Genomic DNA, 12,374 nt, shown 5'->3' with positions numbered 1-12,374 from the left:
AAGATCCCATTAGCCTCTCGCTCTATCGCGTGTCGCTGAAGAGTCTCCTGAGCCATCATCCATCGGGTTGTCAGCCGATTGGGCCTATTGGGCCCACTGGTCCCACACCTGTTGCTGCTCTCTCTGGTGGTCCCACTGGTCCCATGGCTGGTGCTGCTGCGTGGCCTGGTCCCATGTCACGTGCTACACCTCGTCATTGTGCTGCTCCTCCTCATTGTGCTGCTCCTCAGTGTGTTGCTCATCCTGGTACATACAACTCAAGATTTAGATACAGGTAAATATGTAAACAAATTTATTTGTACAAAATATATTACCTCATATCCATGTGTAGCGCTCAACAGCTCTCGACGTCTGCTGCTGCTCAAAGAACTGCCCTGAAATAGGCCCAGGCCCTTGAACAAGCCCTTCACTGACTTCTTCGACTTTGGCAGCATCCTGCATCAAAATAAGAAATTATTCATTAGTGGAATGTTAAAATGACATAATCCTTAAAAATTAAAACAAATGAAAGAACAAAATAATTTACTTGTCAAATACCATCAAAATCAGGATCGATTTGTTCTCTTCTATGTAGAGGTCGCCATGTAACTTTTCTCCTAACAGGTTGCCTTCTCCGTCTCTCGAGAAAAGTTAAGTCGTTAATGTCTACAACTAGTGAATCTAATGTCGGGGTAGGGTCAATATGAAAACTAGTTGGCAACTCTTCTTCTTGAAACACCTCATCAACCTGCTCAAGGTGACCAAATTGATATTCATCCTTACCAGGAGTGTATAGGCGTTCGCGGGGATTTACATTGTAAACAAACCATCCATGTAGACAACTTTTTGCATGGATATGTCGAGAAATAAACTTGATCTGATTGATAGGCAAGGATATACGTGTCGTGTCCTTGAAGCAATTTTTCAGGTTGGATCTATGTCATCCCAAATTCGGTCCTATAATACTTTGGGTCATACCATTTACACTCAAAGAAAACTAGCGCTACAGGCTTATTCTCAGCAAATGTAATCTCGATTATATTTTTGATTTTTCTGTAATAGAAGGCTTTGTGTCCTTCCATGTCGGTTGCCCTAGTAACGACTTCACTATTTTGAGTGGTAGCCATAGGATGACTAGATTCGAAAATGCTTGAACGAAAGCGATATCCATTGACGTCGTAACGTCCATAGCTTTTGGCAGTTACACTTCCAATAGATAACTGACGTAAGTCATCATTCAAATTCATTTCCTCCCCAAACTATCAATTATGCCACAAAGCATTAGCAAATTGTGTAATATTAGTTAACTAAAATTGGGTCTCGGAGCCACATAATTGAGACTTAAGCCATATAATGAAATTAGGTCACCCATGCATTCCATCACTTCGCAATTTGTCTATGTCTCTCGTTGTTGGCCTACCGACACACCTCATGTTTTGTTCATCAAACTCGTTGTCAAATATTATTGTAGGACATGAGATATCTGAGAACATAAACTAATTCACATATGAACAATTTAAGGAAATAAGTCTTACACAGTATTTCTCCACGTTAGGCATATTCGTGAACATGTACAGTAAAGCAGACTTTTGTTCTTCCATAGTGAGGTAATAAGCCTTGGGTGGACCAACGCTTTGCCGTTTGTTTGAAAAATCGAAAGATCATTACACAGAGGCATCTCTCGTTCATCATCATGGTACCTCTTCTTTCGAGCAAATACATTATGTTCTTCTGCAAAGTAACAACTTGTGAAGTGTGCTACCTCCTTCAGTTTAAATTGTTCCGCAATACATCCTTCAACTCTTGCCTTATTGCCTACCATTGCTCTAAGCTTCTTTAATGCTCTTTCTATATGAAACATCCACCTATACTGAACAGGACCACTTACCTTAGCCTCGTATGGAAGATGTATTAATAGATGTTGCATAAGATTGAAGAAACCCAGTGGGAATATTTTTTCGAATTTGCACAAAAGCACCGGTGCCTTTTTCTCCAATTGTTCCATCACATCTCTTTTGATTTCTTTAGCACACAGATGTCTATAGAAATAGCTAACTTCAGCTAATGTTTTCCACACAGCATCGGAAATGTACCCACATAACATTACAGGCATGAGCCTTTCCATAATTATGTGAAAGTCATGGCTCTTCAGCCCATTCATCTTCATTGTCTCAAATTCATTGATATCCTAAAACCAGCAGCATAACCATAAGGGAATTTTAGATCCTTCATCCACTTCATCACTTCTTTCCGTTGCGTAGGTTTAAGACAAAAGTCAGCTTTTGGTTTGCCTCGTTTTCTCTAAGCACTTGGGTTGGATGATCACATATCACGGCTAAGTCCATGTGTGCCTTGTCATTGTCTTTCGTTTTATCAGGGAAATCCATGCATGTATTTATGAGGGCTTGGCAAAAGTTACTCTCTTGATGCATGACATCGATGTTGTGCATCAAAATCAATGACTTAGCATAAGGAAGCTCCCATAAGCCACATATGTGAGTCTAGTTAAGCTCCTCACCAAAACCTTGATACCTTTTCCCACTATCGTCTAGGACAAGTTTCCTATGCTCTTCTGTAATTTCTATCCCACTACGTCGCTTGGGAGGTCCCTTTGTGACGATGGTGCCCTTCCTAAACTCCTTTCTCTGCCTTCTGAAGGGTTGATTGAAGGGTAGAAAACATCTATGGCAATCAAAGTAACATATCTTGCCACCAGCACTAAGACGAAAACAATCTGTATCTTTAGCACAATAAGGACACGTCAATCTACCATGCACACTCCATCCAGAGAAAATACCATATGCCATAAAATCATGAACTGAGAATAGATACGCAACACGAAGATTGAATTTTTGCTTCTTGAAGCAGTCATAGGCTTCAACTCCTTGCCATAGCTTCTTTAACTCTTCAATTAGAGGTTGAAGCATCACATTGAGGTGTACGCCAGGATGCTCAGGCCCAGGTATAACAAAACATAGGAACATAAACTCATATTTCATGCAAAGAGCAGGTGGAAGGTTGAATGGTATGGCAATGACAGGCCAACATGAATACGACACAGCGGACATATTGAAAGACGTGAAACCATCAGTTGCCAAGCCGATACGAACGTTTCTTGCATCGCTGGCAAACTTTGGATCAAAGTTGTCAAGAGCCTTCCATGCATCACCATCTGACGGTGCACCATCAACCCATCTTGTTTGTCCGTACAATCTTTATGCCACCTCATGTGCATAGCGGTCTTCCTCGAGAGAAACAAACGTTTCACTCTTGGACTGAGAGACATGTACCAAAGCTGTTTATGTGCAACCTTTGTTACCACCTTCTCCCCATCTTCATTTACAAGCTCCACGTACCTCGACTTCCCACATTTTTAGCATTTCTTCTCTCTACCATGTTCCTTCCAAAAAAAGCATGCAGTTGTCCTAGCAAACAACAATCTTCTCATACTCCATACCAAGACCTTTAAGCAATTTCTTGGACTGGTACATTTCTTTGGGCATCTTGTGACCCGTAGGAAGAACCTCGCCTATCAAATCCATGAGCTCTTTGTAACAATTAATAGATAATGCAAACTGGACTTGATTGACATTAGCCATGTCACGAATTCGAGAACGGTCACATCAATGTGCGCATGAAGAGGCTCTTCTAACGCTTTGAGTAGGTCGAAGAACTTCTGAACCTCCGGTGTTGGTGAATCATGATGATCTGGGGCCAATTCAGGCTGTAGATCCTCAAGCATATGGTCCATCCTTTCAACATCTTAATCATCATAAACTTCTACTTCTGCTGCTTATTCAAGGCGTGACTCCCCATGGAGATACCAGACCTTATAGCCTGGCACAAAACCATGCGAGCACAGGTGTAGTGTGACCTGCCTCTTGGTGTGGCTCGTCATATTTCTACATTTACTGCATAGACACCTAATATTATCTATTTGTGACAAAGCAGTTGCATGGTCTAGAAACATCTGAGTCTTAGCAAACCATTCACTTATGTGACACCCATCCTTCTTGAAGCCTTCATACATCCAATCATGTCTATCACCCATTATTGTAGTTGTGTATGAGTAAAAGTGTGTGTGAGACATTCATGTTTCTACATGTCACACATACCATGTATGGTATATATATAGTTGCAAAAATGAGATAGTATAATCAATACTTACATACATGGCATTCATCAATTAACAATATTCACAACAATTAATATTTGCAACAATTACTATTTATATAACACATCGCATTCACCATCAAATTCATTAACTAATAACATCAAACCACATAGTTTATATTTGCAACATAAAATTAAAAATAGCAACTACAATGTATAAAGTCATATGAAGACTAATAACACTATCAATTAACAAATTTAAGCTAACTCTAATCGCATAAAAGTTAACTCCCGTCGGCCACAAAAAATCGACGAAAATAAACGCCTTAATATACATATTTAGCACATCTAATTAATCACACTTTCATTTGCATCGCATAGGTCTAGGATTATACCTCGACGACTCGAACGACGTTGTCCCATGGAGGAGCATGTGCGGGCCGGATGGTGGCACACATGATGTCTGTTCGAGGAGCTTGCGGGGGACGACATGGTGGTGAGGGGCGTGGCGGCCGCGGTGGAGGGCAGTCCTGGCGCCGGCGACGAGCGGACTGGCGATGGGCGGACCGGCATTGGGGCGGACCGACGGAGGGCGACGGCGGTGTGTTATCACACCCAGATTTTGGGGCACCAAGACCTGGGCGCAAACATAATCACCAAGTGTGCTAGGACCAAGTCTTACACATATGATGACTCATGGTACAGAAACGAATGTGACATCTTTACTATATAATAGGAGTTCTGCGCAAAATAAATAAATAATTACATCACATGAAGACAACGATCCAGCAACCCAAAGTTGACTAGGAGACGACGACCTAGACATCTCACAAACACATCGTAGCATCCTCCTTGCGCCTCATCCTGCGGTACCTGTTCTTGACCTGTGGGGGGTGTGAGACAGCAAGGGTGAGCTCACATATGTTCATCGCTCAACAAGTTGTGGGGAATAATGTGCAGGAACTCGCCAAAGGTGGGAGCTCATGTGAGGTGTAAGGCTTACCAAAGAGGATGGTTGAAGCTGAGCATTGCTTTTAAAGTTGGTCAAAATTTTATTAGCAATTACTAAGTATAAGTAGATACCATCCCAAATAAGTAGTTGATCAAAATTGGTAACAACACCCGCAATGCAATGCATATGACAAATTGAATTTAATTCCATAAATTAATCATGTGAGGGTCCTAAGCTGCTCATGACCGCGAGCACGGCTTGTATACCAGTTTTACACTCTGCAGAGGTTGTACCATGTACCCACAAGTCGTGTATCCCATGTCGCCAGGGTTAGATAGACCCTTAGACACTACCGAGGTGAATGGCTAGGGATCCACTATCAGGCCTTTACAAAATTCCACTAGCTTCAGAAAACCTGCTACAGTTTCTAGGAAGAGCAATGCAGGAATCCCCTGTCTGTCCGCCATCATAGCAAAATTAACCCAGGAACCTCCCTACACGCCTATTCCCCTACTGCCCTTGCCCCTATCAAGTAAGGTAGTCCTCCACTAGCTTTCCTAGTTAGTCAGCCAAGGGCATCCCATTCCACCCTTGTGGTGGCACGTGTTTCTCAAGTTAAGCTCCATGTTCCAATTAATATATTGATCTTATCATGAACAATAAATAAAACAACAATATAATTGGAACATGATCATAATGTAATAATAAACCCGAAACCATATAGAGCATTAGCAAAAACAACCCAAATAGTTCAGGGGTAAACAAGGTGTAAATATATCTAGACTCGGGTGACCTATTGGGTCCCATCAAAATTAAACCTATGCATGATAAAATGATTATAGAGGACATTATTAGGTAAATAAAAGTGATCAAGGGCACAACTTGCCTAGGACTTGAGATTCCAGGTACCAACTTGCTCTTCCAGTGACTCGTAACCTCGCTGCTAGTCGTGGCACTACAAACAAACATGGTATAGGCAACATTAACATTACACCAAACATAAGAACAAACTGCATAATAATAATCTACGCGTCGCTACGAGATCGTGGGTTCGCGAACCACTAAAATTGGAGTTATGGTTAAGGAGTTGTGATTTATGGGAGATCTATGTGATTCAATTATTAAACTATATTATAAATTGATTAATATACACCATTTGAGAGGATATTCTATAATGATTAACCAACTTTAATCTAAGTCATTACTTGATTAGAGATCATCTTTTAGTCAAATTATAACCATAAGCTCAAAATATTATATTAACATTAGAAAAGCTAACTTCAATAAACATAGATTAATCCAGTTAGTTACTTAATTAAAGAAGTACATGATATCGTATAATTAATGTCGCTACTGTGTAGTAAATATTTCTATGAGGCTAACGCAATTCGAATGGATCAAATCGGAGTTAAAACGAAGAAGATATGAATTTCTGAATTTTTAGGTGATTAATAATAAAATTATATTCTCTGTGGGTTAATATAAATCTTGTGAGAGAAATATTACAAAGAAATAACTAATTCAATCTTTAATCAACACTATAACTTGTTTTAGAGGTACTATTTTCATAGAGTTATGGATGAAAAACATTGACTTTTTTTAGTAAAGTAAACCTAATGAGCACAAGTTAAACCATTATTTAATTAATTCTGACAACATGATAGAATAATATTGTTTAATTGTGTAGACAATTTTAATACAAAGATAACACAATTAGAACGGATTAAATCGAAGCTAGAACATACACGTTATGGATTATCTAGGTTTTATGGATTCCTTATAACTGATTTTATACCCAAAATAACTAAAAAGGTCTAATCTGTAAATGCGGAGGACCTACGTGTGGGAATCTTCCACTGAAGGAGGACGGCGGGTTATTTTGGCATAAGGCCAGGGGCTCTTTAGAAAGAAGGACACAACTGAAGGGGTATTGCGTTCAGAGTCGTCCGATTAAAATCCATCGGCACAAATTAGATCTAATCTTCACGGAACTTGTATCCAACCACGGCCACTGGATCACGATCCCACGACCCCAAATACAGCCACGCCAGCACCAGTACCGAGCCCACGGATTTGATCTCGATGGCTCCGATTTTATTGCGCAAATAGTTATGGGGATTCTAATCTACACTGTCGACTCCAATCCAACGGTACACCTAAATCTTCTTCCCCACTCCAATCCAGGCCTCAATGGTGCCGCCCTGCAACCCGACAGACCCTTTCCAGAGCAAGGCGATCCACGCCCTGGTGCCCAAACTCCCTCCCCTAGTGTTTCTACGCGCGGTAAATAAGATGCGGAGTGATCAAAGGGACTTTACCAGCGTTGATTCCACCCCGAGTCCACCCCCCCTGTGTGGAGGGCAAAGTCAGGCAGCACCAACATTATCCACCTTTAGCTTAGATTCGAGCATCGGATGCACCATGGACACCTCGCCTTCATCCACCTGCCCAACGATTTTCGGTGGAAACACGGCCACAATGACCTTCCTAGACCCGGTAACGTCTGCCCGATGGCACGCACCATGGGCACCCCGGCCGCTGGGCCTTCCTATCCTCCTTGCTCGGCTTCGACGCGATGACCCTCGGCTCTCTCTCTTTGCGCTCGGCCATGGTGGCAGTGGCTACCAACCTTCTCGGCGAGCACGCGATGGTCAGAGGGGCATGGCGCCCAAGGTTCTTATATCTAGCGCTATGGTGGGCTGGCTATCATTTGACTGGGGCAGTTATGAGAATCGTGAACATCCCAAGAATCCGGCGAAGTCTGTTACGAGCTCTGGGTAGAGGACGACCTGGTAGCGGGGTCCACCGTCAGTGCCTTTGCGGTCAGATGCGCTCATGCAGGACAAGACCCACGAGTTGGTGCTAGAGGCTTACGCGCGCGGACACATAATCTAGCTAGTGGGGCCCATATGGCGGCAAGGCGTGGCACCAGGTTGGGCCGAGCGGCTAAGGAAAAGAGGTTAAGTGGGCTAAGTGGGATAAACCGGCCCAAGTGCAGGTTTCCCCTTTTTCTGTTTTCTGTTTTTTTATCTAGATTTAAATTTCAAACCTCAAATTTTGATTATGACTTGAATATGAAGTTTAAATGCACCAGAAAAATAAAGATCCAGCATGCCATGCAAGTGTTATTTTTATCTATTGTCATTCTGTTAATTAAATGAATAATCATTTTGTTGAATAGAAAACCTTTCTTTTACTTCTTTTCTAAATTAATTCTTAGTTTCAAAATTTAGTCTTCAAAATTCAAAACTCAAGTCTAATTGGAGATATCTAGATTTACTATTTTATTTCTCTATTTCCTTATTTGTTATTTGCATAATTTAATGCCATTAGTTGAGTATGCAAAGAAAAAGAAAAAGGAAATCAAGGAATCCCCAAAACACCCACTTATCAATTTATTTATTTGCTTTATTATTTTTACCTTATACAAATTTTAGGGCTTTACAAATCCTACCCCCTTAAAAATAATCTTGTCCTCGAGATTAGCAAGAAAAGGGATACAGAAGAATTGGTTTGTAATTCAGCTTTTAGTCTATAATTGGTCAAAAATCCAGAGTCTCACTTTTTTTATAATCAATAGTGGGTGATTAGGAGAGCATAGGTATCCAGCTAGTTATTATGTAGGATATAAGCTGGACAGTTTTGAGGTCAGAAAGATTATGGCAAGGAAAAGACTTCATCTGAAATGTTCAAGTCTTGATTTATCTCGAGATTCTCTTTGATTGTTATATCCTTCCTTGTCGATGTTGATCTTTTCTTCTCCGGTCTTGGTCTCATTAATTCAAGGTTAATGTATATCATCAGAGTTGGGGCATATGGTTGGAATAGTTATGGGTGAGATGGACTACATGATGTAGGTCAAAATCTTGTTTGATGTCAGGTGGGGGTAGATGGATTATGCAATCCATCATGACTCTATTGGTTGGGTTAGATCTCATGCATGTCGCTGAGTTGATCTAATGTACTAAGTTAAGTTAATACCTGGCTAGCAGGGTCTAATATCTTCTACTGGTATCACTAATCCGTTTAAGTATACCACATTAGATTAGATCACATTAGATTAGATCACACTAGATTAGATCACATTAGATTCTATAATCCTATTTAAGAATACCATTTAGTTGAGCATATCAAGCTGACTTTCTTTTTATGAAATTCTAGTATCCTTTTTTTATCAAAGTAGAACTTTCAATTAGTATTTTTTTTATATACCGAAAATTTTCATGGCATGAAAACAAGGGTACATTAGGTTTTAGCTATTAGGTGAGTGTAGAGAAGATTTGGGGGTCAGAGAAAGTTAGGTAAGGGAGACTTTTATTCCGGGTGGTGAATCTTGATTCATCTGAAGATCTGTTTCTACTCATATCCTTCATTGTCGAGGTTAACTTTCTTCTTGGGTCTGATTTAGGGACCATCGGTCGTGGTGTTAGATGCGTTATCTGAGTTGGGATAACAATTGCGGGTACATGGGGTAGGTAGATTAAACTGAGTTTTACATTGCTTTTGGGATAAATGGGTTGGGAAACTTATAAAATAGGCTAGGTCATGGTTTCACGAATGAGTTGGTCTAAGACACCAATTTAGATTTAAAACCCATTTATAGGAATATGGTCTAATCTAAGTTACCAGTATTAACTAACTTGTTTAAGTAACTCCCTTTAAATTGGATCATATTAGATTAGGTAGGGTCTAGATTAGATTGGATATTACTATATTAGACTAGTTTAAGTTAGATAGATCTACTAAGGTAGGATATATATTATTAATATATGTTAGAATCTTTTGAGATAGGATGGATTATATGGTGTAGGTAAGTCAGAATCTCTGTTAGGTTAAAACAGAGGGGTTATGCAACCATCAAATGGTTAAGGTAGTTGCCTAAGGCCAAGTTGGTCGGTCATTCTTAACTTAGTACAGAGTGAATTAAGTTAAAACATATTTTATAGGAGTATAGTCTCATTTATTTCATCAGTATTATCCTTCTTGTTAAGCAACTTACATTAGATTAGCTCCACTTTAGCTTTCGTTAGGTTAGAATAATCTATCACATTAGATCAGATCTAAGTTATATTTGTGTGACTAGATTAGACTAGATATGATCTCATTATTTTGGATTAGATTCTGGTTGTTACTTTAGTATCAGATAAGTAAAGTGGTTAGGATAAGATGACTCCTTCAAGATAAGATGAATCTGTTAAGATAAGAGAGAGTCTTTTAAGATAAGATGGATCTATTAGGCTTGATATATTCTAGTAGGGGTATTCTTAGTTGGTCTAGTTTATCTTATAAATAATTTATGAGGATAAGAATTTTTTTTCTTTCTAACATAAGATGAACCTATTATGATAAGATAAAATCCTTTAAGTTAAGAGGGATCTATTTAAAATAGATACACTTTAATGGAGGATAATCTAGGTTGTTTTGTTATCTTATGAATTTTATTTATTTATATTTATGCCTATATGTATATGCAGATGTAATTGTGGACATTACTCCACAACTCATCACACTCAATCAAAGATCCAAATTAGACATATATCACAAGAACAAACGTTCAAGCATACAAATATTTACAAAAATAGTTTTGATTTTGTTCCTAAGAGTAGGTCTCCTATTCCTAAAGGTCACTTTAGGCACAAGATTTCAAAGTGTGAAATCCACATTTGTCTTTAAAGGAAAAGGTAAGAATAATCAGAGTAAAGAGGAAATAGACGAGAAAGGATTAAGAAAAGTTTAGAAAGGATTGGAGTGGTAAAGTAAGTAAGTATTGGTTGTCCAGTTCTATCTAGGTTTCGTCCTACAGTCAACATTCCTCTGATACCACTTCTGTCACACCCGGATTTTGGGGCACCAAGATCCAGGCGCGAATATAATCACCAAGTGTAAAAAGGACCAAGTATTACACATATGATGACTCATGGTACAGAAAAGAATGTCACATCTTTACTATATAATAGGAGTTTTGTACGAAATAAATAAATAATTACATCATATGAAGACAACGATCCAGCAACCCGAAGTTGACTGGGAGACGACAGCCTATACCTCTCCCAAACACATCATAGCATCCTCCATGCGCCTCATCCTGCGGTACCTGTTCTTGACCTGTGGGGGGTGTGAGACAGCAAGGGTGAGATCACATATGTTCATCGCTCAACAAGTTGTGGGGAATAATGTGCAGGAACTCGGTAAAGGTGGGAGCTCATGTGAGGTGTAAGGCATACCAAAGAGGATGGTTGAAGCTGAGCATTGCTTTTAAAGTTGGTCAAAATTTTATTAGCAATTACTAAGTATAAGTTGATACCATCTCAAATAAGTAGTAGATCAAAATTGGTAACAACACCCGCAATGCAATGCATATGACAAATTGAATTTAATTCCATAAATTAATCATGCGAGAGTCCTGAGCTGCTCATGACCTCGAGCACGGCTAGTATACCAGTTTTACACTCTGTAGAGGTTGTACCCTGTACTCACAAGTTGTGTATCCAATGTTGCCAGGGTTAGCTAGACCCTTAGACACTACCGAGGTGAATGGCTAGGGATCCACTACGAGGCCTTTACAAAGTTCCAGTAGCTTCAGAAAATCCGCTACAGTTTCTAGGAAGAGCAATGCAGGAATCCCCCATCTGACCGGCATCATAACAAAATCAACCCGGAAACCTCCCTATATGCCTACTGCCCCTGCCCCTATCGGGTAAGGTAGTCCTCCACGAGCTTTTCTAGTTAGTCAGTCAAGGGCGTCCCATATCCACCCTTGTGGTGGCACGTGTTTCTCAAGTTAAGCTCCATGTTCCAATTAATATAATGATATTTTCATGAACAATAAATAAAACGACAGTATAATTGGAACATGATAAACCCAAAACCATATAGAGCATTAGCAAAAACTACCCAAATAGTTCAAGGGTAATGTAACACCCTAAATCTATAAAATGAAAACAACCCAATTTGTTGTATTAGTTTTCAATTAAAAGAAAATATATATTTTTATAAATAATGAAAATGGTGATATAAGTAGATCGAACAATTTCTTGATTAGATAAAATTTTGCCAAGTGTTTGATGCATTCAAGACGAGGCATAATTTTTGTGTGATGTATCCAATTTTTTTATTTGGTATAAAAATATCATTTTATAAAGTGATAATGAATTGTTAAAATAATATTTTTATTTGAGAAATATGTATTTTTGTAATGCTAATAATTTTTTCTGTAAGTATTTGCAAGAATCTCATTTTTATTGATTTATCTCTTTTTTGGTGAAGTCCATTTAATTAGTGAATTTGCTCTAAAATAATTTATGCTTCAAATTGGTTATTTTATAATTAT

This window comes from Zea mays, chromosome 3, assembly GCF_902167145.1.
Source record: "Zea mays cultivar B73 chromosome 3, Zm-B73-REFERENCE-NAM-5.0, whole genome shotgun sequence".
In the NCBI taxonomy this organism is placed as follows: Eukaryota; Viridiplantae; Streptophyta; class Magnoliopsida; order Poales; family Poaceae; genus Zea; species Zea mays.
Note: the sequence above shows the minus strand (reverse complement) of the source record.